Raw genomic sequence first — 26,552 nt, forward strand, 5'->3', positions numbered from 1 at the left:
AAGGGAAACAAAGGCAAAAAGAAACTATGGGGACTTCATCAAGATAAAAAGCTTTTGCACAGCAAAGGAAACAGTCAACAAAACCAAAAGACAACTGACAGAATGGGAGAGGATATTTGCAAATGACATATCAGATAAAGGGCTAGTATCCAAAATCTGTAAAGAACTTATCAAACTCAACACCCAAAGAAAAAATAATCCAATCAAGAAATGGGCAGAAGACATGAACGGACATTTCTGCAAAGAAGACATCCAAATGGCCAACAGACACATGAACAAGTGCTCAACATCACTCGGCATCAGGGAAATCCAAATCAAAACCTCAATGAGATACCACTTCACACCAGTCAGAATGGCTAAAATTAAAAAATCAGGAAATGACAGATGTTGACAAGGAAGCAGAGAAAGGGGAACCCTCCTATACTGTTGGTGGGAATGCAAGCTGGTACAGCCACTCTGGAAAACAGTATAGAGGTTCCCCATAAACTTGAAAATAGAGCTATCCTATGACCCAGCAATTGCACTACTGGGTATTTACCCCAAAAATACAAATGTAGTGATCCAAAGGGGCACTTGCACCCCAATGTTTATAGAAGTAATGTCCACAATAGCCAAACTATGGAAAGAGCCAAGATGTCCATCGACAGATGAATGGATAAAGAAGTGATATATGTATGAAATATATGTATATATATATATATATATATATATATATATATATATATAATGGAAATATTATGCAGCCATCAAAAATGAAATCTTGCCTTTTGCAATGATTTGGATGGAACTAGAGGTTAATATGCTAAGTGAAATAAGTCAGTCAGAGAAAGACAATTATCATATGATCTCACGTATATGTGGAATTTGAGAAACAAGGCAGAGGATCATAGGGGAAGAGAGTAAAAAATTAAACAAGACGAAACCAGAGAGGGAGACAAGCCATAAGGGACACCTAATCTCAGGAAACAAACTGAGGGTTGCTGGCGTGGAGGGGTGTGGGAGAGATGGGGTAGCTGGGTCATGGACATTGGGGAGGGTATGTGCTATGGTGAGCACTATGAATTGTGTAAGACTGATGAATCACAGACCTGTACCCCTGAAACAAATAATACATTATATATTAATAATAAAAAAAAGAAATAGAAAGAGGGAAAGGAAAGACAACAAACATTATACTGTACTCCTTTAACCCTGGAAAACAATGCAAAGAATTATTCACAGATGAGTACATATGGCTGAAAAGTGATAACCCATGATCATATAGTTAGTCTGTTGCAAATCTTGGATTTGCACTGAATCAGACTTCAAAACTCATTATGCTAGGAGGTCTCTTTTAATACTCACACTTGTTTGGATTAACAATCCAAATTTTATTTTTAACCTGTATCATTTAAATCACAAATACTTAGTATGAATACCATAAGTGCTAAAACACTAGCAAGTCATAATGCAAATTCATATTCATGGGGTACTTTAGTATTTGAAAGTTCTTTACATACATTACCTCTTGCATTTCTCTTGACAGTATAAAATGAATATTTTTTACGTCATCTCTTTTTTAAAAATGGACAAGTCAAGGTTTAGAGAGGTAACAGACAGACTTGTGGGGGGTGGCACAGTGATGTTTGTGTCAGAATGTGAACCTGAGTCTTCTGGCTTCAAGTCCAGCATAGCTGCATTACTCTGTTGTGTTCAGAGTGTTTTGCGGAGGAAACATCTGTAGCTTTTTCTTCCTGGGGGCGGACAATCAGGAGCAGGACAACAAAGAGTGCACATTCTTTCTGTTATCTTTGACAGCTGTTTCCTTACACTAACGATTTCAAGAGTTGTCCTTCCATTTCCTTCCTCTTCTACACTGAGAATCTATAGAGCGTTTTATGTTCATTGTGGTAGGTATTTAGGCTTTCTCATCCTGGAGATATGCTGCTCCTCTCCCCTCTCTTGCAATGACCTTATTTACTGAGACTTCAAACACAATCAAACTGTTTGCATTGTGGATGCAAGAACCGTGCTACTACCTGGAGTGCCTAACTGTTGGCAAAAACCAGTCCTGCTGGCTGCTATCTCTGCCAAAGGGGAGAAGACTCTCGGTTTACTTATCCACTCATTTGGGAGCTCTTCCTCTGCTTGGGTAACATTTTCTTTCAATTTCTTTGCAACATTTTTCACGTCCAAATTCCTTTCCTTGGCAAGTAGGGGCCTGAGGGCTTTGCTCTTGGCTGGGGTTCTGAAAATTTGCACTGAGCTTGATAATAACATGAAGCTTCACAGAGGAATGGATTGTAGAGCAAAGGGGAAACTGGAGTCCAGAATCTTGGGGTAAGTGAAGCTGGGAGTCAAGTAGTCCCAATACAGAATTTTTTTCTAAAGGGCAAGGGGATGAATCATGGTAGAAAACCAACCCTAAGGCCAAGAGGCCAGGTCCAAGGTGAGAAGAAGGCAAGGGCTAGCCTAGAAGAGCCTACAAAGACAGAGCATGAGGAGTTTTATTAAAGCACCCTAGATAGAAGATCCTTTTTTTAAAGTCCAGGAGCACAAATTTTGTTCTAATCTTTTTATTCTTCATTTAAAATTCTCAGTTCCAAGTGGGATGAAGGGGAAGGTGGTCTCAAGAGCTTCAAGTCAGGCATTGAGAAATGGAAAATTATACTGGTCTCAAAGGGCATTCAGGGACATATAAGAATACTAGCAAGACTTACACTTAAAAATATTAATTTTCATGAGCCACGAACTAATATTTCAGTGACACAAGAGCAGTTTCCTCTCTTCCTAGCCATTCTATTTCTTACTACTTAGTGCTTGAGTTCAAGTTTGACACTGAGTCTACAACTCCCTATTCTTATTAAATCATTTATTTTAATTTACCTTCCCTGACTTCTCTAGGCATCTGAGAATGCAGCTCCCACTCTAGAGGCATAAACAAACTTTATCTCCACTCCTTCCCTTTTTTTTCCCCCTTTTCTTTTCATTTAGGAATCTCAATTCCAGAGCCTCAAAACTTCAATCAATCCCAAAGTAATTCCTCTCCTTCCAAGATTAATGGGGAACCTACTTTGGTCTTGGCACCCTTACCATGTTGTTTAATTAATGAACTATTAAACAACCCTACAGACATTAAATAACATGATATAGATCATGTCATGAGGCAATTCATGATTAATTTCCAATGTGCATCAAAAGTTATGTTAGGAGAGTGAGGTTAGAAATGATTTTTTTTTTTTAAGATTTTATTTATTTGACAGACACAGTGAGAGAGGGAACACAAGCAGGGGGAGTGGGAGAGGGAGAAGCAGGCTTCCCGCTGAGCAGGGAGCCCGATGCGGGGCTCGATCCCAGGATCCTGGGATCACGACCAGAGCCTAAGGCAGACACTTAACGACTGAGCCACCCAGATGCCCCAGAAATGACTTCTTTTTAAAGGAAGAATATAGAGCACTCTTTTCCTTTTGTAACTTGAGCAAATCTAAAGTTACATTTTTGGAGGCATGAAATTCTATTATGTAACACATGGTTTGCTTATGTAAACAACACAGTTTGTTATATTTAGGATATAATATATACTTGTCTTATTGAAAAAAGTGTGGAGGAGTCCACTTACTCTCATCCCCTTATTTTTTTAAAAAAGAAGTTAGGAAATAACAAGAATCAAAAGCTTAGAAAAAATGATCTGAATTTTTCTCTTTTTATCCCTAGGTCTTTACATGTCTAGTGACTGGTCAATGGAAGCATAGAGACAGATCCTGGGGAAATTTCCTGGAGGATTTTGAAGGATGAAAAAGATTTACATAAGAGGAGCGGAAGTGGAGGGACAGTTCACTCTAGTCCAGAAAAGGGTACACATGAGCACAAACACAGCAGTATGAAAGGTTGTAACAGAGACTTTTGAGGTAGAGATGGGCAGAAGTATAAGGGTCTTATTTTCTCCTTAAAAATAATCTAGCTGAAAAGTGAGTGTGATATATTTTTTTCCTTTTAATAAATTCTGCCTCCAATGGAAACATATTTATCAATTTATTCAACAAATATTTATAGAGTACCGTCCCTCATGTGACAAATATACAGGCTATATTTTCAACAAAGACAAGTACAAGGAAGTCATTTACACATAACTATAATTAGCATATTTCATGAGCCAAACATTTGAAGACAGAACTGTCCCTGAAAATCCAGGGAAGATGCTTAGTAATTTTAACAAGTATGTAGGTATAGGCAAGGACAAGGAGGATCCATTTACTCTGGGGAGGAACAAAGGTGCAAAAGCCTTTCCCATAGGTGAGATGGAAAGAACCCTAAGACTGACAATATGGCACAAGGAATAAGCTATGGGAATTATCTCATCTTAAATTAAGAACACCATCATAGGATGCCAAGTAAAATACAAGGACCTATCGTATAATAGAAGAAATGTTTATTGAATAAATGAGTAAATGAATCAAAGTCATTGGGACAGGTGTCCTTGTTTGGCAGTAAATATAATGCTTGATGGCACAATAAGCAGACATCTGGTTCCCACGTATTATTTATTATTTCCAAAGGCAATCAAGAAAAAACGAAACTCTAATAATTTAGAAAAAGAAATAAATACTAAGATTGCCCTCCTTTGAGTTTAAACAATGTCAGTAGTTGACAATGATCTATTTCTTAAACTTTGTGGGTTTGCATTGCATGTTTATTATATTATCCTGTATGCCTTATAAATCCTTTCGTAATAACAACACACATACACACACACACACACACACACACACTCATTGCTTTGTCCCCTGCCAATCTTCAGTAGCTGAAGCTGAAGTTGAAGCTGAAGGGGAGTGAGAAGACAAACCTCTTAAAACCCTCTTCTGCAGAGAGTCTAAGAGCCTTATGGAGTCCATTCTGCTGGCATTTGGGAGGATTTTACTAACCACATTGTCTCTCTGTTTTTCTATCCATAATGAAGTTTTATAAAAAGTCTGAACATATGATAAAATACTTTTTTTAGAATGCCCTTTAGGACCCAAGACATAATATGACTCCACAGAAGATGTCATGGAACCCCTTTAACCTGGTTTATATCTGCCATTGAATTCAGTACTGAAAAGCACAGGGTCTATGTTAAGGAAATGATCCTTTCTCAATGTTTGAACAGCCATTAGTGAACTGGGTCTGAATTCCATGTCCATGTTTCCTGTAGTTTGATCAAAATTTGATTGTGAGTTAGCTATCATCCATTAATTGGCAGGCAACTTCTTCAGGAGGCCCCCCAAGGAAGCTCAGCATTGTCTTCCAAGGCAGTGAAAACTTCTCCAGACCTAAAATGTTCTTAATCAGTGGTAAATTTATTAGAATTTCAGTTCTATGAGTGGGCTGGGATCGAGGCCCACATGGGGCTCCCTGCTCATTGGGTAGTCTGCTTCTCCCTCTCCCTCTGCTGCTCCCCCAGCTTGTGCTCTCTCTCTCTGTCAAATAAATAAACAAAAACAGAATTTACCTAATATGATACTTAATGGTGAAAAACTAGAACTTTTCTGTTAAGATCAAGAACAAAGCAAGAATGTCCCCTCTCACCATCCCTTTTCAACATTGTACTGGAAGTCCTAGCTAAAGCAATAAAACAAGTAAAGGAAACAAAAAGTATACAGATTGAGATGGAAGAAATAAAACTGTCTTTGTTCACAGATAACATAATTATCTATGTAGAAAATCTGATAGAACTGACAAAAAAAAAACCTGAAAAAATAAATGATTATAGCAAGATTACAGGATTCAAGATTAATATACAAAAGTCAATCACTTTTTTATATACTAGGAATGAACAAGTGAAATTTGAAATTTAAAACACAATAACATTTATGTCATTACCCCCTGAAAGAAAGTACTTAGGAATAAATGTAACAGAATATGTGCAAGATCCATATGAGGAAAAACTATAAAAGTCTTACAAAAGACATCAAAGAAGAACTAAATGGGGAGATATCCTGTGGTCATGGATAGGAAGACTCATTATTGTTTAGATGGTAGTTATTCTTGACTCAATGTATAGATTCAACATAATTCCAATCAAAATTTCAACAAATTATTTTGTGGGTATCAATGAACTGATTCTAAAGTTTATATTAATTGGCAAAAGACCCAGAATAACCAACACGATGTTGAAGAAGAACAAAGTCAGAAAACAAACACTATCCTCTTTAAGACTTGCTATAAAGCTACAGTAATAAATATAGTGTGGTACTGGTGAAAAAGAAGACAAAGAGATCAATGAAACAGAATAGAGAGCCTAGAAATAGATCCCCAAAATATAGTCAACTGATTCTTGACAAAGGAGCAAAGGCAAAACAATGGAGCAAAGATAGTCTTTTTGACAATTGATAGTGGGAGAACTTTTATTACATCCACACATAATAAAATGAATCTAGACACAGACCTTCCCCTCTCATAAAAGTGAACTCAAAATGAATCATAGACCTAAATATATAAAGTGCAAAGCTGTAAAAGTCCAAGAAGATAACAGCAGAAAAATACAGGTGACCTTGAGTATGGTGATGACTTTTATTTTTCATTTTTTAAAAAAATATTTTATTTTATTTATTTGACAGAGAGAGACACAGCAAGAGAGGGAACACATGCAGGGGGAGTGGGAGAGGGAGAAGCAGGCTTCCCGTGGAACAGGGAGCCCGATGCGGGGCTCGATCCCAGGAACCTGAGATCATGACCTGAGCCGAAGGCAGACGCCCAACCGACTGAGCCACCCAGGCGCCCCTTATTTTTCATTTTTAACAAGAAGTTTATTTAAATAACGAGACACTTCACTTGAAGGGAAAACCATCTATGATTCATTTCTTTTAAAGTAATTTATACCTACTTAAAGAGAGTTTGCCCTACATGTAACAACTATATACAAAAAAAGTTATAAAATTGTTCTTGGTTTTACAATGACAAATGAAAAAAATAAAAATTCTCCAATTGAACAAGGTATGCAAGGACCTTTATGCTGTTCTTTTTTTGTTAAACAGTGAGAGCAAAATAACTCACTGAGATATAAAGATAGGAGCTGAATGCCATGAATGGAGAAAGGGGGTGTTTTCACAGAACCAGTATTTTTCCCCATCTCATGTCCATTTGATGTCAATCAAAACATATCACTGGCCATTTAGTTAAAAAAATGCAATATGCTTCTGCACATACATAGTTACATTTTATGCAATAAAGGAATGAGGAAGGGGAAAAATGAAAGAATCAAGAAAAACTACTGTAGTAGTCAGGTTGTGGTGGAAGCAAATTGCAGTTTTCCAATTGAGAAGGTCCTCTTTGGTCTGGAGGAACAGAGTTTTGAAGTAGCAGGTTCCCTTTTTAGTAAACACCTCCTGTCTGCTACTGGAACACATCACATCAATTGTATCTTCATCCTTCATCTCCAACTGTGCAGAAGTGTCTGTTTCATTGGTTGGTTGTTCATCAAATAGGAATCTGATCTGCCTCATTGACAAACTGTCATTCACAATAGGCTTTCATTAGTTTACTAAGTGCTGTGGGCCTCTTCATCTTAAATGGCACTGCAGAACCATCCTGCTCCACCGCCTTCAAATTAATAGGATCATTGTTCTCAGTTCTGACTCCTTCCTTGTACTTTTTATTGGCCATGGTGTGCGCCAGTCTCCTCAGCTGCCACTTCACAAAAGAAATACAAGGTCCACACTGAATGAACATATAGCAGGACCAGGAGCAGCCAAAGAGGGAGACAGCTGGTGATGTGTCTTTAGATACAACACCAAAGCACAATTCCCTAAAGAAATAATTGATAAGCTGGTCTTTATTAAAATTAAAAACTTTTCCTCTTCATAGGACACAGTCAAGAGAATGAAAGGACGAGGCACAGACGGGGAGAAAATATTTGCAAAATACATATATGATAAAGGACTATTATCTAAAATATACAAAGAACGAGAATAAGAATATGAATAACCTAATTTTCAAAAGCCCAAAGACCTGAACAAGACACCTCACCAAAGAAGATATACTAGTGACAAATAAGCACCTGTATAAACAACAATGAGCTATCACTACACACTTATTAGAATGACCCAAGCCCCAAATACTAACAACAACAAATGCTGGCAAGATATGGGGCAACAGGAACTCTCATTCATTTCTGGTGAGAATATAAAACTTTGGAAGACATTCTGGCAATTTCTTACAAAACTAAACGTACTCTTAGCTACAATCTAGCAATTCCACTTCTTAGTATTTACCCAAAGGAGTTGAAAACTTATGTGCACATAAAAACTTGCATGAGGATGATATACATGTTATATGTATATACAGCTGAATACATAATAACATTACAATACATATAACATGGTTGCCAGAACTTGGAGGCAACCATGATGTCCTTGGTGAATGGAAAAACAAACTGTGCTCCATCTAGACAATGGACTGTCGTGCAATGTTTAAAAAAAAAAAAAAAAAAGGAGCTATCAGACCATGAAAAAAAACATAGAAGAAACTTAAATGCATGTCACTAAGTAAAAGAAGCAGATCTGAAAAGGCAACATACAGTATGATTCCCACTATATGATATTCTGGAAAAAAACAGAATTATGAAGAAAGTAAAGGACCAGTGATCGACAGAGCTTGGGTGGGGGAAGAAGGGATGAAGGGAGTACACAGGATTTTTAGGATGTAAAACTATTCTATATGTACCATAATGGTAGACACATGTCATTATACATTTGTTGAAACCCATAGAATGTATAACACTGGGTGAACCCTAATGTGTAGTATGAACTTTGGGTGATAATGATGTATCAGTGTGGGTACAAATGTACCAGTATGTGCAGGAGGTTAATAGTGAAGGAGGCTGTATGGGGGAGGAAGGCAAGGGATATATGGGAAACCTCACGCCTTCTGCTCAATTTTTCTGTGAACCTAAAACTAAAGTCTATTAAAAAAAAAAAACACACACACACAACTATAAAGGAAGAAGTCTATTAAAAATAGAATTAAACATTTACAGAAACTGAAGTGCCTCTAAGAAATCTTTGGTCATCTAAAATAGTTTGAAAGCAAGTGACAATCCTTCATTTTATAACTAATAACAACATAATAAAAACCACAATATATTTACTATATTGCAATACATATAACATATAATATATACATATGTTAACAATTCAGTTCACACCTCTTAAGGACCTTTACTAAATCTTTGCAAACATTATCTTCTTTGTTTCTCACTGTAGCCTTATGAGCCAAGTATTGTCTTAACTCATTTTATGTAGATGTACAGGAAAGATCAGTGAGTTACTCGAGGTCACAGAACTAGTAAATGGAAGAGACAGTGCCAACCCAAAAGTGTTGCCGGCCAACCTGGCCCTCTTTTTGAAACCATGCCGCATAGGGTTAATAAGACTGAAACTAGCAGAAAGTTTAGGGCGTATTTTTCAGAGAACTGCTTCTCCCTAATCAGCTGTTGTGTCTTTTCAGACCCCACTAACAAATCCACTAGCTGTCTCTGCAGAAGCCTGGACTCAAGGTCAACTGATAGGGTTCCAGCCTTTTAACAAGCTATTCTTCTTTCCTTACCCGAGATAATGAGCCTAAGACCCCATCCAGTTTATACTGGTTCTCAGAGCATAGCCCCTTCTCCTTGTCCTAAAATAACCTCCTGATGTCAGGGGCTGAACTTTGCCTCATTTTGATGATGTTAAGTCTCCACCCCAAAGTTAACACGGGATGTATATTACATATGTTCATTCCATGTGCATGCTCTACCTTTCCTCATGAATATTCCTAAGTTTCCCTGCCCTTTTCTCAATATGTATGTAATCTCAACCCTTAGGATCATAAAAAAACTTGTTCTCTCCCCCTTCAGGGAGGCAAATTTGAGGCTTGTCCTCCCATCTCTTTTCCTTGTTTTGGCTGCTTCTCAAAAAGAACTCTTGCCTTGCTGCAAATCTGATGTCTCAGTGATTAGATTTGCTGCACATTGGGCAGATGGACTTGGATTCGGCTACACTTTATTCTGGTCTTTTATTCTGTGGGGCTGAGCAGGACTTAGAACAGCCGGTATGAGAAGAGGAAAAAAAAAAAAAAAAAAAGACAGTACACACAGTCCATCTGTGCCTTTAAAAGACTTTGCTTCCTGAGTTTTCCAGAAAACTGTCTGACGGGTGCTGGCTGGGCCTCTCCTGTGCGGAGGGCAGAGAACAAATCTGATGCTGCCCAGAACGGTCCTATCTGCCTCTTGGGTGAGCACAACTAGGAAATGCTGAAAAGGCCATTGAAAGAGTATTCTCATAGTTCCTATCCCCCACTCGGGCCCCCACACACGTTCTCTGAGAGGCTGTTCTGTAAGGATGCTATTCTGGATCCTGGATGTCTAGGAGTGGACAAAACAGGGAAGGTTCATATTCCAGTAGAGGAGACAGCACATGCCAATGAAGGCCCTGAGCTGAGAATGCAGATACATGGAAGCAGCCAAAGCTGCCTGTGGTTGAACCCTAGTGAAGCTGGGAAAAGGCTCTGGAGGAGTGGTCAGGCAGGAGGAGGAGTCCCTGTAGCCATGAAGGGCCAGCCATAGGGCAGAAGTCTTGTTCACATTTTATTCCGCTCCTATGTTTCCTCCTGATCTGCTTTCTGCTTCCTCCCATTGATGCTTGTGTGTTGACGTCAAGGCAGATGGAGACCCTGTGGCCACCAGGGGGTGAGGCTTGACTGGTACCATGGCCTGTCAGAAAAGTGTATTAGGTTAAAAAGAGAGAGGATTGGAGGATACAATTGAGCTCTGTTTCCTGAGCCACAGAGCTGGCACCAGGTTCTGTTGAAGGAAGCACAATCCAAAGCCTTGTTTCCAATTTATGCTGCCCACCAAGGCCTCTTCATGGAAAAGAGTTCTGGAAGAAGGCAGTTAGATTCATTTTTTACCATATCAAGTATGTGTACGATGCTTTAGAAGTGGGAGGCATTTTGGAGATCTGTGTTTAGCTGCCTCTTGGATAGTGTTCCTAATAAGGAGTTTTGGCATCTAACTCCCTAAGGATTCCTAGTTCATCCTTTATTTCCAATAAGACTGAAATTCTGTGTTCCCTCACACTGTCATTCCTCTCTCCTGCTCAGGCTCTCTCTGTCCTGGCTAACTTTTTCAGATTCCTTATTTCCAGGCTTGGAGTCACTTTCATCAGAAAGATTTCTTAGAATCATCCCAGGCTGACATCAGTTGGGCTTTTTTTTTTTTTTTTTTAAATCTCATAGAGGCTTTTGTGTACTGAAAACAATACTTACAGTAGCCTGTGTTATCACTGACATTCAATAGTCTACAGTTATAAATTGAAAAACATACTTTCTCTAAGCTTTTAAATACAATAGCAAAAATCTAGTAAATTAAAAATTTTTAGTTTGAAATTAAATGCAGTTTGTATTTATTGTTAGGTTAGCTTATACACTTGACAAACAAAATTTGCATAATCCTTTAGATACTATATATAAAAGTATTTTATATTTGAAATGTAATTATATATTACATATAATTCAACAAATGAATGTATAAATCTGATAATTTGAATATTCCTACATATTTAAACACATTTACAGACCTGGTTACTTGCATTCCCATAAATAGTCCAGCTACAGTCATAGTTCATATAATGGATTTCCTCAAGAATCTCAAGCACTTAAGAAAGCAGATATACAAACCCCATAAACATACCTTTGTAAACATATAAACTATTTTAATAAAGCTAAAAATAAAAGTGTACATTTACATATAATTCTCTTAAGTATTTCAGCATCTTAAAACAAAACTCACCAAAGCAATCTTGAGAAGGAAGAACAAAGCTGGAGGTATCATAATCCCAGATATCATGACATACTACTAAGCTGTAGTAAACAAAACAGCATGGTACTGGCACAAAAATAGACAGATCAATGGAACAGAATAGAGAGCCCAGAAATGGACCCTCAACTCTATGGTCAACTAATCTTCGACAAAGCAGGAAAGAATGTCCAATGGAAAAAGGACAGTCTCTTCAACAAATGACGTTGGGAAAATTAGACAGCAACATGCAAAAGAATAAAACTAGATCACTTTCTTACACCATACACAAAAATAAACTCAAAATGGATTAAACACCTAAATGTGAGACTTGAAACCATAAAACCTCTAAAACAAAACATAGGCAGTAATCTCTTGATCATCAGCCTTAGCAACATATTTATGGATATGTCCCCTGAGGTGAAGCAAACAAAAACAAAAATAAACTATTGGGACTACACCAAAATAAAAAGCTTTTGCACAGCAAAGGAAACCATCAACAAAACAAAAAGGTAACCTAGTGAATGAAGGAATATATTTGCAAGTGATACATCCAGTAAGGGGTTAATATCCAAAACATATACTTAAAAAACTTATGAAACTCAACACCAAAAAAAAAAAAAAATCTGATTCAAAAATGGGCAGAGGACCTGAACAGATATTTTTCCAAAGACATACAGATGGCCAATAGACACATGAAAAAATGTTCAACATCACTCATCATCAGGGAAATGAAAATCAAAACCACAAAGAGATATTACCTTGCACCAGTCAGAATGGCTAGTATCAAAAAGACAAGAAATAACAAGTGTCGGAGAGGATGTGGAGAAAAGAAAAAAATTGCGCATTGTTGATGGGAATGTAAACTTGTGCAACCACTATGGGTTGGATGTTCCTCAAAAAATTAAAAATGGAGGGGCGCCTGGGTGGCTCAGTCGTTGAGCATCTGCCTTCGGCTCAGGTCACGATCCCAGGATCCTGGGATCGAGCCCCACATCGGGCTCCTTGCTCCACGGGAAGCCTGCTTCTCCCTCTCCCACTCCCCCTGCTTGTGTTCCCTCTCTTGCTATATCTCTCTGTGTCAAATAAATAAATTTAAAAAAAAATTAAAAATGGAAATACCGTAAGATCCAATAATTCCACTACTGGATATTTATCCAAAGAAAGCAAAAACACTAATTTGAAAAGATATATGCACCCCTATGTTAATTGTACTGTTATTTACAATAGCCAAGATACAGAAGCAACCCATGTGTCCATCGATACATGAATGGGTAATGAAGATGGGCAATATATATATATATATATATGTATGATGGAAAATTACTCAGTCACAAAAAAGAATGAGATCTCGCTATTTGCAACAACGTGGATGGACCTAGAGGGTATTATGCTAAGTGAAACAATTCAGACAGAGGAAGAAAAATAGCATATGATTTCACTTATCTGCACAATCTAAGAAACAAAATAAATGGGGGAACCTGGGTGGCTCAGTCAGTTAAGCATCCAGCTCTTGATTTCAGCTCAGGTCATGATCTCAGGGTTGTGAGATGGAGCCTCTCATCAGGCTCTGCACTGGGTGTGGAGCCTGCTTAAAATTCTCCCTCTCCCTCTGCCCATCCACCCCTCCGGTCTCAAAATAAATAAATAAACAAACAAATAAACAAATAACAAAACAAATGAACAACAAAAGGCAAACAGATTCTTAATTACAGAGAACAAACGGGTGGTTGCCAGAGGGGAGGTTGATGGGGGGAATGGATAAAAGAGATAAAGGAGATAAAGAGGTACAAATTTCCAGTTATAAAATAAATAAGTCACAGTGATGGAAAAGTACAGCATAGCGAATATAGTCAACAATATTGTAATAATGTAACAGTGGCAGATGGTGACTACACTTACCATGATCGTGGTGAGCATTGAGTAATGCACAGACTGGTCAAATCAATATGTTGTACACTTGAAACCAGTGCAGCATGGTATACCAATTATACCTCAATAATAATTTTTAAAAAGAATTTTAAAAACCCCTAAACTCATAAATTTAGTAAATCAGATTACATTAAGTATTGAACTGCAAATGGGTAAAAATGGTTAAGCCTCCCAAATATTTCAGTTAAAATAATTTGTTTACTATGTTAGTTTCTCTTAAATGTCTTTAATATAAAGAATATACAAAGCAGTAAAATTATTTTTAAACTTGCTACATTTGCAAAAACATAAATTTATATGAAAAAAAGCACTGTATCTATTTTTTCATCATCTCTGCATTCATTTTTTTTTTTTTTGTATAGTCTCAGGTTTTTCAAGTTATTTAATTAACAAAGGGGAACAAAACCATTATTTCAGAAGCAGCCCAGTAGCTGAGATTATACACTTGGACTAGTTGGTTAAAGATTTGACACCAATGTTACGGATTTGGGCTTCTTAGTCATTGGTCAAGGAATTATAAAACCTGGGAGGTGTGAACCAATACAAAGTTCACCCCAGAAAGAGTCAGCTCTGGTGTGTAGGGTAAGGCTCTTTTCAAGGGTTCTGCTCTGTCACTGGAGAACCCACCAGTATGTCAATTTGGTGAATCACTTAAGTCCTTGCCTTCTTTCCAATTTCATCCTTCCCCAAGCTTTTATCATATTTGCTTGCAACATTTTATCACTTGATTTGGATAGACAAATACTGTAACATATACCAGATTTCAATCTCTTTGCCTCCTGTTTGGACTAAATACAACTGGGCAAGATTGTTATCTTCTATTGCATCAGCAGTCACCATTTTTCAGCTGGGCAATGCAGCAAGAGAGGACATAAATGGAGTAAAGTTCAGTGAAACCATAAATATGAGATTCCTAGGACCGCCATTACAAAGTCTCACAAACTGAGCTGCTTATTGTATCACAGTTCTAAAGGCTAGATGTCCCCAAAGTGTCAGCAGAGCCATGCTCTCTCTGACACCTGTAAGGAAGAACACTTCCTTGCCCCTTCCCAGCTTCTGGTGATTTCCTGGCCATCCCTGACATTCCCTGACTTGTAGGTGCATCACTCCATGTTCATGTGATGTTCTTCCTGTGTCTCTGTATCTCCACATGGCATCCTTTGTATAAAGACCAGTCATTGGGTTAGAGGCCCAGCCTGCTTCAGCATGGCCCTATCTTAACTAATTATATCTGCAATGATTTTATCTCCAAATAAGTTCACATTCTGAGGAATCGGGAGTTAGGACTTCAATAGAGGCTTTTTCAAGAACATGATGCAATCCATAAGCCATGGAAGAATCAATATATTGAGGATCCTCATCATATTAAGCAGAATTTCTCAACATTGGCACTATTGACAGTTGGGACTGGATAATTGCTTTGCTGCGGAGGGCCCTCTTGTGCATTGTAGAATGTTCAGCTGCATCTCTGACTTCTACCTGTTAGAGGCCAATAGCATCTTCTTAGCATCCATCTGTGACAACTATACATGTCCCCAGACATTTCCAAGTGTTTCCTGGGATGGGAGTTGGGAGTCAAAATTGCCTTCCATTGAGAACAACAGGTAAAGAAGAGAGAGAGAGCATGAGCAGGGGGCCAGAGGGAGATGGAGCAGCAGGCTCCCCACCAAGCAGGGAGCCCGATGTGGGACTTGATCCCAGGACCCTGGGATCATGACCTGGCTGAATGAAGACACTTAACAGACTGAGCCACCCAGGCACCCCCAAACTTCCAGTTATATAATTGATAAGTCACAGCATAAAGTACAGCATAAAGAATACAGTCAATGACATTATAATAAGGTTATATGGTGACTACACTTATTGTGGTGAGCATTGAGTAGTGTATAGAATTGTTGAATCAATATGTTGTACCCCTGAAACTAATATTATATGGTATGTAAATTATATTTAAATCAGTCCTTCAACGTAAAAAAAGAAAGAATTCCAGGGAACAGAGGTGAAGGATTTCAAGAGTTGGGGATTTGTGGGAGACAGGGTCAGGAAAGGGGACCACGGTGCCTGGAGGAATGAGTACGTTCCTAGGAGTCACTCCTGGACTTCTTGCAGTGACTGACATAAACAGGGATAAAGACATGTCAGGTAATGGTGACAAAAATGGTGTATTTGAGAAATGTGGGGGGCAAGGTCTTGTGAGGAGTATGCAAAAGTTTGGGATTCCCTCTTGATCTCTGCGGATGGATTTTCAGTATCATTTCTCACGAGTCTCTGACTGGCAGCTCTCAGGGAAGCTTCTGCTTCTGTGGGAAGTCATTTCTACAAGATAGAGAAGAAAAGAACTTGGACTTTGGACTTTGGAATCCCAGGAGACACTTGGGTTTGTATCGCAGCTCTGCTACTAAGGAAGAGGGGTGACTTTTGTCCTTTTCATTAATCTCAGCCACCATGTGTTTGTCAGCATTAGCCCCCCAGAAGGTGATTGTGCCTGTATAATCACCTGGCCACAGGAGAATCTCAACACATTATCTGAAATTTCCTAGGGGGGAGGATAACTGTGTGGTCAAAAATTGACAGGCACACTAGAATTTTTAACCAAAAAATTACCCAAATATATGCTAAAATGACTGCTGAGTTGTGCAGATATTAATTACTCAGTCATGCTTTAATTCAACGTTTTTCACATTTTCAGTTAGCCCACAAGAAGAAATACACCTTCTGTTGTGACCCAGAATTCAACTCATGAGCATTTCATGAATCAATTTTTGCCCTATTACATGTATGACATTCAAACAATTTCCCTTTTCCCCCTATTGTTTCAAATAGCAACAATGTAAGTTCATTTCATGATCCCAAATTTTAAGCAACTCTAATGTACTCTACAAACATTTATTGAGCACCTTCTATGTGCCTGGTTCTGATGGCCACAAGGGATACTTAGAAAAATAAGATGTAGATTTTGTTCCACAGGACGCTAAAGAAAAAAAGTAAGTACTATATTAAGTGGGGCGCCTGGGTGGCTCAGTCGTTAAGCGTCTGCCTTCGGCTCAGATCATGATCCCAGGGTCCTGGGATCGAGCCCCGCATCGGGCTCCCTGCTCAGTGGGGAGTCTACTTTTCCCTCTCCCACTCCCCCTGCTTGTGTTGCCTCTCTCTCTGTCAAAAAAATAAATAAATAAAATCTTTTTTTAAAAAAAGTACTATATTAAGCACTAAAATATAAATCTGTAAAAGTGCCATGGGATCTTAGCCTGGAAAATCTGAACACATTCTTCTAGAGGAGAGAACACTTAAACTGTGCCTTGAAGGGGGAGCAGGATTTGTTTAAACAAGGAAAATATACTGTGAAGATATATATTCTATTCCAAATGGTTGTTTCTTAGGCAGAGCCATATTACAGGGCTTGAAGTTATGTAAACAGCACTTCACCACTTTTCCAGGTCTTGGAATTATGGGAGAAATATTTGGTTTATGTAGAATTATCTTGCTTTTGGCTACCTAATCATAGCCCCACAAGCAGTCTTCCAAACAGAAGCACAGGAGACAGTAGACCTGACCAAAGACATGACAAATGAAAGAGCATTTTGGAAGTATACAGTAGGACATGCCAGGGGAGACACACATTGAGCTGCTGAGACCTAATCTGCCCGGCTGGCTTTATTCATCATTCTGACTAGCCTGGAGCCTGTGGGAAAGTCTGTTCCTCTACAGATGTGGACAGCATCAGATAAATCCACTTCAGAGACATGGCTGTGTAGATAGAAAGCTCTGCCAGGTATTTCCAAATCCATTTGCTAGGCATGGTCAAAATTGGCTTCTTCCAGCCCTGGAGACCAATCTTCCTGTTTGGAACTAGCTCTATTATTTTTAACCCAACCAGAGATAATGGACAATGACGTGAGTAAAATCTGGGGATTTCTGAGAAGTGATTCCAGAAAACTATCATCAGAAATATGTAAATCTGAGGAAATAAAAGCATAAGAGAGTTTTAAAGGACTCCCCATTCCAGTCAATAAACGCTTTCCTTCTGACTCTTCAACCACTAAGCCACTATTCCAATTGCCAGAGGCCTATGATCTCATAACTCAGCCCCTCGTGCTCTTGAACAATGCCAATAATTAGTTCAATTTTGTTACTTTCCTGGAACTTGTTATGGTTCTATTTTCTGGATCAGTGTATTATTTTCCCAGTTACCATATCTTTCCAGGGTACCAACCTTTGTGACCATAACAAATCACCACAAATTTGGTGGCTTAAAACAGGAGAAACTTCTTCTTTCCCAGTTCTGGAAGCTAGAAGTCCAAAATCAAGGTTGTCCACATGGCTCACCCCTTCTGAAGGCTCTACAGGCAATCTGTTCTCTCTCTTGTCTAGTTTTTGGTGGCTCCAGGCATTCCTTGACTTGATGCCACAGCACTCCAACGTCTATTTCCACGGTCACCCTGCTTTTCCCCTCTTCTAGGTAAAGATACCTTTCGTTAGATTTAGGGCATCCTGTGATAATCCAGGATGATTTCATCTCAAGGTCATTATTTTACATGACATCTGCACAGACCTATTTTCCAGATAAGATCCCATTCTGAGGTTTTAGGGATTCAGGTATGGACCTCATTATCCCACAAAAAAGCGAAGTGAACTGTTTAGGAACACCAATGGCTGAAATGCTGAAATGGTGCCTTTTCATAGGGTTGTTGTGCCTGGCAAAATAGCGAAGTACTCAATGAGTGTTAGCTGTTTTTATTATCATTATGGTATAGTACTTTGACATTTTCAGTGTGTGACCAGTGACTCATTTGATATAACCCTCATAATCCCACAGTCATGTAGGTATTATGTCAGGACATCCAAATTTGGCAATAATTCCCTCCTATTACCACCATATCATTTTAAGGATTAATTTTTATTTACCCTTCCTCTTCCCCAAAGTGATTTGAAACAGTTTCAAAATACACACACTTAAAAAGTCATCAACTGAGAAAATCAGAACCAAGTAAAAGGTGAGCATTCATACCAACCATAGTGGTAAATTTAATTCCATTAACTGGGTGTCCTATTTGGCTCTTTCAAAAAATGTTAACAGTGGTTTTTCTGGATGACAGGATAAGGGGTTAATTTTTTGATGCCTCTCTTTCTGTTGTTTTGAGTCCTTGAGTACTTTACAACTTTTTTATGATGAGCATGTATTATTTATTATTTTCATCATTGAAAAGTAACTGCTTAATTGGACTTGGCTTTATTTCTTTCTTTCTTTCTTTCTTTCTTTCTTTAAAGATTTTATTTATTTATTTGAGACAGAGAGAATGAGATACAGAGAGCATGAGAGGGAGGAGGGTCAGAGGGAGAAGCAGACTCCCTGCCGAGCAGGGAGCCCGATGCGGGACTCGATCCCGGGACTCCAGGATCATGACCTGAGCCGAAGGCAGTCGCTTAACCAACTGAGCCACCCAGGCGCCCAGACTTGGCTTTCTTGATAGTCAAGGCAAGAAGGGAAAATCAGTCATTTAGATCATTAGAATCAGAGAGGAGTTAGTAGGTCAATTCCTTCAGGAAAGTATCAGTTTTTCTAGTACTGGCTTTTACCTGAAGCACTAAGCAATATAACGCACTCTGACCTCAGCATCATTTCTCAGCAAAGGACCTGACTGTGCCCACAAATGCTTCTTGCAGCATTGTTCCAAACCAGGAGAAGTCCTAAGTGATTCTATAATGTGCTAAGATTATGTGGCCCAAGAATAGATGCCCATCAAATGGACCATGGGTCCTTAGTCATTTACTCTGAAAGATTGCTGTGAAATGAGTGCCTGAGTGAGTAGAAAAGCATGACCCCTGGGTCTGGTTCATCAGCACTGGGTTTGAAAGTGTGCTCGGAGCTGGCTCTAATAACTTGAAGTATCTGGGGATGAGAAATAAAGTATGGGTTTAGGTTTTATAATATTTATATTGTATTTTCATTGATAAAGGTCTAAAGTAAGGAATTCAAAGTTATTGACTGAAGAAAGATTTTATTTGGAAACCACATGAAAAGGCGGCAGTGATGAATAGACTGTGAAAATAGAGGAGAGAGTTTTCTCACTTAGATGAAAGGCCACCCTCAAGCAGCCGGTTAGTGGCAAAGTTGGAGCTCAGGTCTTTGTTTTAAACTTTGGATTATGAGATTTTCAAACATACACAAAACGAGAGAGGAGAGTGTAATGAACTGCAGTTTCCAATACTGATCAACACATCAGTGTCACATTGCCTATCATCCATATCTAAGATATCCTATCATTACATATGTAATCAAAGTATAAATTGAATTATAATAAGCACATTTCTAAATTTTATTTCACATTCATGACATTACTCAATGATATTTCACAAGCTGTTTTTAAATAATGCAGAGAGGTTAATTTGCCTGTCAAATCTCTCCAGGAAAAGGATTTATTTAGTGAGTCCCTCTGCAACTGTCTCTCGGGACCCAGGGCAGTGGGGCGGCTAGAACAGTACTTGATAAATGCTACCCGCTGCGAGATACATGCTGACCACCATAAATGCAACCAGCAGAAAGATGTATGTAAGATGGTAAAAAGAAATATCATGTCACCGTCTAATAATTGTATGGTTAGAAAATTATTATATGCTTAATTGTTCTAAAAACCAATCATCACAGACTTCATCTAATGACATCATCACCTCTCAGCCACCCCTTTGTTCAATAAACCAAGCCACACATGAGCTCCAAACTCGTGAAATCATTTGTTTTCTTTCTATTCATCTTTCACCACTGTTGAAATGTTCTCTGATATGTTTAGCTTTTGAAACTTGATGAGAGTGAATGGAAATTCATTCAAGTCTGGCTTTGTGTTTACTTCATAAGCGACTTTTGGTTTTCTTTGTTTCTGTTTTTAACCTGATATATAGAGAGAAACTTTCCTCTCCCTCCCTGACAATGTGCCCCCCTCCCACAGTGGTCAAGATCCAAGGGAAAAAAATATGTTTGCTGAAAGCAGTCAAAACTATACCGGCCAAGGGAAAGAATTCTCCAGAATTTAACCGCATGTAATATTATATCAAACCAGATGTTTACCTGTTCACTGTGAGAGAAGCTGGAAGAACATCAAAACCAGTGATGGCAACAGCTTTGAACCTCATACAGAGGGAGGAGTTCAGGAAAATTTGGGGTTCCCGTAAAGCCATGACCTCCTGAAGCTATACTTAGACTTAGGAAATGGTTTTTCTTGGCTGAGTCAGTACCCCTCACTAGCTTCTATCAGGCCACAGAAGAGTCTTGTCTGAGCTATGTTGGGAATTTCTACTGCCTGCTTCTTCCGTCTCTCCTGGTAAAGGAACAAGGCTTGTGTAGTGTCAGTAAGTCACCTGACATCTCTAAGCCTCAGTTTCCCCATCTGACATTACTTCTAATGCTGACTTTCTGTGATTCGTACTCCATCTCTTGCACAGAGACTCATAGGGTGCTATGCCCCTTAGCATATACCAGGAAGTTTCAGCTCACCCAGAAGCATATGCCCATCAGCTCTTGAAGCATTAGGTCTCAAACTGTTGTTGTCCTTGGTTTAAGCAAGATGGTGGCTTCCAATGACACTTTGGGGATAGAACCTGGTCAAATCAGATATGATCAAAAACACCTCGACAGGCCTGGAGTTCCCTTGGGGAATACATTCTGTCTTTCCAAGGGATTTGTAAACTAAAGTTAGCTCTCAGATGAAGTAGAGAGAAGCATCTTCTCTCCCCAGACAGTTCCAGCCATGTCTAGGCAGCTGCAGAACTGGATTGGCTTCTCAGAAACCCATGGGGACAGATGGAAAGGGGGAATACAATTCTAGGATATCTTTAAGCTCTATGAGTTTTCTGGAACCTTTCAGGTTCTGGCAAGGTCCTTGGGTCGTGACACAGTATCAGATTTGCTGAAGCAACATTAAGTCTAGGGAGAGATTTCAGGCATGTCCATTTCGGCATCCTCTTTTAGTGTTCCGGAGGGCTCTCTGCCATCTCTATTGATGGGTCATGGCTGTTAATACTGGAGCAAGATGGCAGAACTCTAGTCAGGAAGCCAATGCTGCCTTCCCTCCACACTGCTGCCCCCTCCTTTGGTTTATACTCCAGTAAGTTATTTCAATCTCACTGTTTGGCAAAAAAAGAACAACAGAAAGGTCCCTGCATACCTTGTTCAATTGGAGAGCTTTAATATTTTTCATTTATCATTGCAAAACCAAGGACAATTTTATAACTTCTTTTATACAGTTGTTACATGTAGGGCAATCTGTCTGTAAGCAGGGACAAATGACTCTAAAAGAAATAAATCCTAGCTGGTTTTCCCTTCAAATCAAGCCTCTTATTGTTTAAATAAACTTCTTGTTAAAGGGAAAAGAAAGAAAGAAAGAAAGAAAGAAAGAAAGAAAGAAAGAAAGAAAGAAAGAAAGAAAGAAAGAAAAAGAAAGAAAGAAAGAAAGAAAGAAAAAAGAAAAGAAAGAAAGAAAGAAAAAGAAAGCCAATGCTAAAGAGAAAGGACTTCAACTTTTGTGTGTTTTATTCTCTTTCAGGGCAAGGAAAGGCCAAGTCGTCCCGGAGGGTGCACTGGACATCTGCCTCTGTTGGAAACAAGCCCGGCTGGATCTATCTCCGCCCAGCAAGACCGCAGCCCCCACTGCCAGTAGGCCCCCGTCCTCCTCGGCCCCACGTCCACTTCTGGACAGGGGAGGGGCTGGCTGTGGGGGTGAGGAGGAATCTAAGAACAACTGAGGACCTGAGGCCCGCGCTGTTTTGGTGGGAACTTTGAGCAAACGGGGCAGACATGCGTCAGCACTTGGGCACGCTGAGAGACACAGACTTTCTTACTTGAGTCCTACAGCCACTCCGCAAGACAGAGCACACACCCAATTAATAACTGAGGAAATGTCAATTCAGAGAGATAAAGCACCTGGCTCAAGATCACACACTATTAAGTGCCAGGAGTGGAGTTGAAATCCCCTTTTGGCTCGACATCTATTATCCTTGTCCCTATGCCTCAGGACCACCAGTTTCTAAAAGTCCTTTTTCTACGGTCTAGGTCGATCACACTTTCCCATAGGGCAGGAAGGATATACCAGTGCAAAGTTACTTGGACTACTCCTTCTTCCCATAATGTATTACTGTAACATGAATTTATCCAAAAAAAATATTTATTGGCCACCTGTACTAGGTGCTAGGAAAACGCAAGCAAGCAAGCAGATAAAAATCTCTGCTTACCATCTAATGGGAGAAGGCACATAATACATGAAATAAATAAAGCATAGAGTATGCTAGATGGCGGTGGGTGCAACGGAGAAAAATAAAGCAGGAGAAGGAGAGTATTTGTTGGGGAAAGGGCTTCAGTGGCTGTCTTCAGAAAGAACATTCCAGGCAGAGAAAATAGTAGGTGCCAAGACCCTGGGGTGGAGGCATGGCTGAAGGTGGTGAAATGCAAGGAGGCTAGTGTCGCTGGCAGAGCGCCATCAGGAGAAAGAGGGGCAGATGATTTCAGAGAGTTATCAGGGGCCCTGATCATGGAGAGCCTTATAGCCCACGTAAAGACTTTGGCTTCTACTCTAAATAAAATGCAAAACATTTGGACATTTTGTGCAGAATGACATGATTTGTATTGCCTTACATTTTATTTTTTTTTTAATATTTTATTTATTTATTTGACACAGAGAGAGATAGCGAGAGCAGAAACACAAACAGCGGGAGTGGGAGAGGGAGAAGCAGGCTTCCCGCCGAGCAGGGAGCCCGATGCGGGGCTCGATCCCAGGACCCTGGGATCATGACCTGAGCCAAAGGCAGACGCTTAATGACTGAGCGACCCAGGCGCCCCTTGCCTTACATTTTAACACAGTTATGAGAATAGACCGAACAGGGGAGAAAGAGCAGGGAGACTAAAAAAGAAAGCTTTGACAAGGGTCTCAGAGAAAGACAGTGATGGTTGGGGCAAGGTGGTAGGATTGGGGGTAGGAATTGGATTCTGAGTGCTGATAGAACAAACAGGATAGACGAGTAGGGTGGGGGCTGAATCGTGGGGTGAGTGCAGAGGACAGAGAGAGTCTGGGCAGGAAGCCTGGGGTTCCCAGCTGGAGTTTCAGCCCATCTCATGGTTACAGTGTTACCTGAGGAAAAGTCACTGAAGAGCTTGGGGCCTCATTTTTCACACCGAGAAAAATGGGCTTTGACACGTTCCTGATCGCACAAGGCTCAAAGGAATGTGATGCCTGGGCAGAAGTTTGCTTGCTTAGAAATGAACCGCAGCTCTGTGTGACCTCGTGCAAGTTCGTCTGCCTGAGTAACTGTGGCGGGGAGACCGAGGTCAAATCTGGAATATCGTGGGGGCAAATATAAAACCCCCAAACCAAAAGACATTACAGTTGTGAGGAATTAATTTAGGGAGTTTATTTATTTATTTATTTTAAAAACTCGGCAATGGTTCCTTTTTTGTTTGTTTGTTTTAGATTTTATGTATTTATTTTTAGAGGGGGCCCCACTCATGAGCAGGGGGAGGGACAGAGGAAGAGGGAGAGCAGCAGACTCCCTGCTGAGCATGGAGCCCCTCATGGGGCTAGATCTCATGACCCTGAGATCACGACCTGCACCTAAATCAAGAATCTGACCCTCAACCCACTGAGCCACCCAGGCGCCGCTAGGGAGCTTTATTTTTAAAAAAGTTAAATCTCTTTCTTGGAAGGCTAAGAATAGTCATAGAAGAAAGTTCATTTGTAAAAAAGAAAACTGTTTTAACCAAAGCTTTATGATCCCTAGTTACAATATGGATTTTGTACTTTTTGAACCTGCATTTATAAATGTTACCTGGTTGGTAAATTTTTACACACTCCCCCAAATTCTCATCTTCAGTTTTAGTTTTATTTAAGCACAAAGGATTTCTTTTGATTTCCCCTGTCTCTGAGGCAGGTTTAGCACCACCTTGGAATTTTTCTAAATTTTTACCAGCAACAGAACTACATGATTGAATTATTTTAAGTGACTTGAATGTTTACAACTTTCCCAATCTTACATAAACAGGCAAAGCCCAAGCTGCCTCTTTCCAATTCACAAATACAAAAAAAGCACCCTTAACTGGAACATTCAGAATAAGTACAAAGGAGTTGGTGAGCCCTCCCAGAGGTGAGGGGGCAAGGGTCACAGGGCAATAAAGGTGTTTCACACGCATCCACTTTCTGGGGCAGAACCACGTGATCCGGGTCTGATCCGGGTCCCCCCTTCCTCCTCCTGCCTCCATTGGCTACGACCCTCCCAGGTCTTGTCCATCACAACCTACTATTCGAAGTCCAAGTCTCTCAGTATCCTCCAAGGTAACTGAGAAGCCATTTCGTAAGCCAATTTAATTGAATTACAAGTGTACCTTGCTTTATTGCACCTCACAGATACTGTGCTTTTTACAAATTGCAGATTTGTGGCAACCCTGCCTCGAGCAAGTCTATTGGTGCCATTTTTCCAGAAACATTTGCTCACTGCATGTCTCTGTGTCACATGTTGGTAATTCTCGCAATTTTCCAAAATTTTTCATTACCATTCTATTTGCTAGGTGATCTGTGATCAGTGGTTATGATTTGCTGAAAGTTCAGATGATGGTTAGCATTTTTTAGCAATAAAGTATTTTTAAACTAAGGTACGTACATAGTTGGTTTTTTTTTTTTTTTTAGACATAATGTTAATGCACCCTTAATAGAGTACAGTATACTGTCAACATAACTTTTATATGCACTGGGAAACCAAGAAATTTATCTGAGGTGTTTTATTGTGATATTTGCTTTTTTTCAGAGGTCTGAAACCAAACCCACAATATCTCCAAGGTACTCCTGTATTAGTGATGAAGAAGGATTAATCCTGCAATAAGTTATGGTGAAATAATAGAATGCTTAGGCATTGTAAAGATATCTGTTTAATAAGGAGTCTCTTTGGGAAAGACTCATGAAATCTTCTCATAATGTGGTCTCCTTCTTTGCATATACTTTATTTTTTTTTTAAAGATTTTATTTATTTATTTGACAGAGAGAGAGACAGCGAGAGCAGGAACACAAGCAGGGGGAGAGAGAGAGGGAGAAGCAGGCTTCCTGCCGAGCAGGGAGCCCGATGTGGGACTCGATCCCAGGACCCTGGGATCATGACCTGAGCCAAAGGCAGACGCTTAACGACTGAGCCACCCAGGCGCCCTGCATATACTTTAAATGATCAGTCTTTAATATTGTCCCTGAGACCATTTCAGGGGGTCCACAAAAGTCAAAACTATTGTTCACAGCAACACATCATTTGCCTTTTTTATGCTCATTCTCTCACAATCGTGATGTGGAACTTCCCAGAAACTATGTGATGTGTAATGTGGACATCATTCTGATGGCTAAGAGAATGCATGCTTGTATATTTTTGTTTTTAAAATTCACAATGTGAATTTTAAATGTGAAAGTTTCGAATGTGGTAAATATCAGCAAACACTTCTCTTTACAAGAAACTCTCTGGGGTCCTCAATAATGTTTTTAAGCACGTTCTAAATTTTTGAGAGCTACTGCTTTAGTTATCCTCCCTGATCTGGCAGTTGAAATACCAGGCAGGGTGGTAGCTCTGATTAAATTCAAAACCATAGTAACTTAATCAGTTTGCAAAGGTTGATATCTAAAAGCAAAATCAAAAGAACATATACAAAGAAGTGCTCCAAATTGACCAGGTCATGTCCAAAGCACAGTTGTCAACCTGATGGCGCTCTCACTGGCCAGATCGGGGATATCTGATTTGTGACTTTGTGATTAATCAGAAGTGTCAGTGGCATCTTCTGGTGGGTGAGAGATAGAGGAGAGAGGAGGGTTTCACACAAAGA

The 26,552-nt window shown here is 39.5% G+C and overlaps 1 pseudogene; it reads right to left on the reverse strand.

The window, feature by feature from the left end:
- Positions 1 to 7,329: 7,329 nt before the first annotated feature.
- On the reverse strand, positions 7,330 to 7,620 carry LOC102743574 (small ubiquitin-related modifier 2 pseudogene; annotated as a pseudogene).
- Positions 7,621 to 26,552: the final 18,932 nt, after the last annotated feature.

This window comes from Leptonychotes weddellii, chromosome 1, assembly GCF_054177405.1.
Source record: "Leptonychotes weddellii isolate Sample4059 chromosome 1, ASM5417740v2, whole genome shotgun sequence".
Taxonomy (NCBI): domain Eukaryota; kingdom Metazoa; phylum Chordata; class Mammalia; order Carnivora; family Phocidae; genus Leptonychotes; species Leptonychotes weddellii.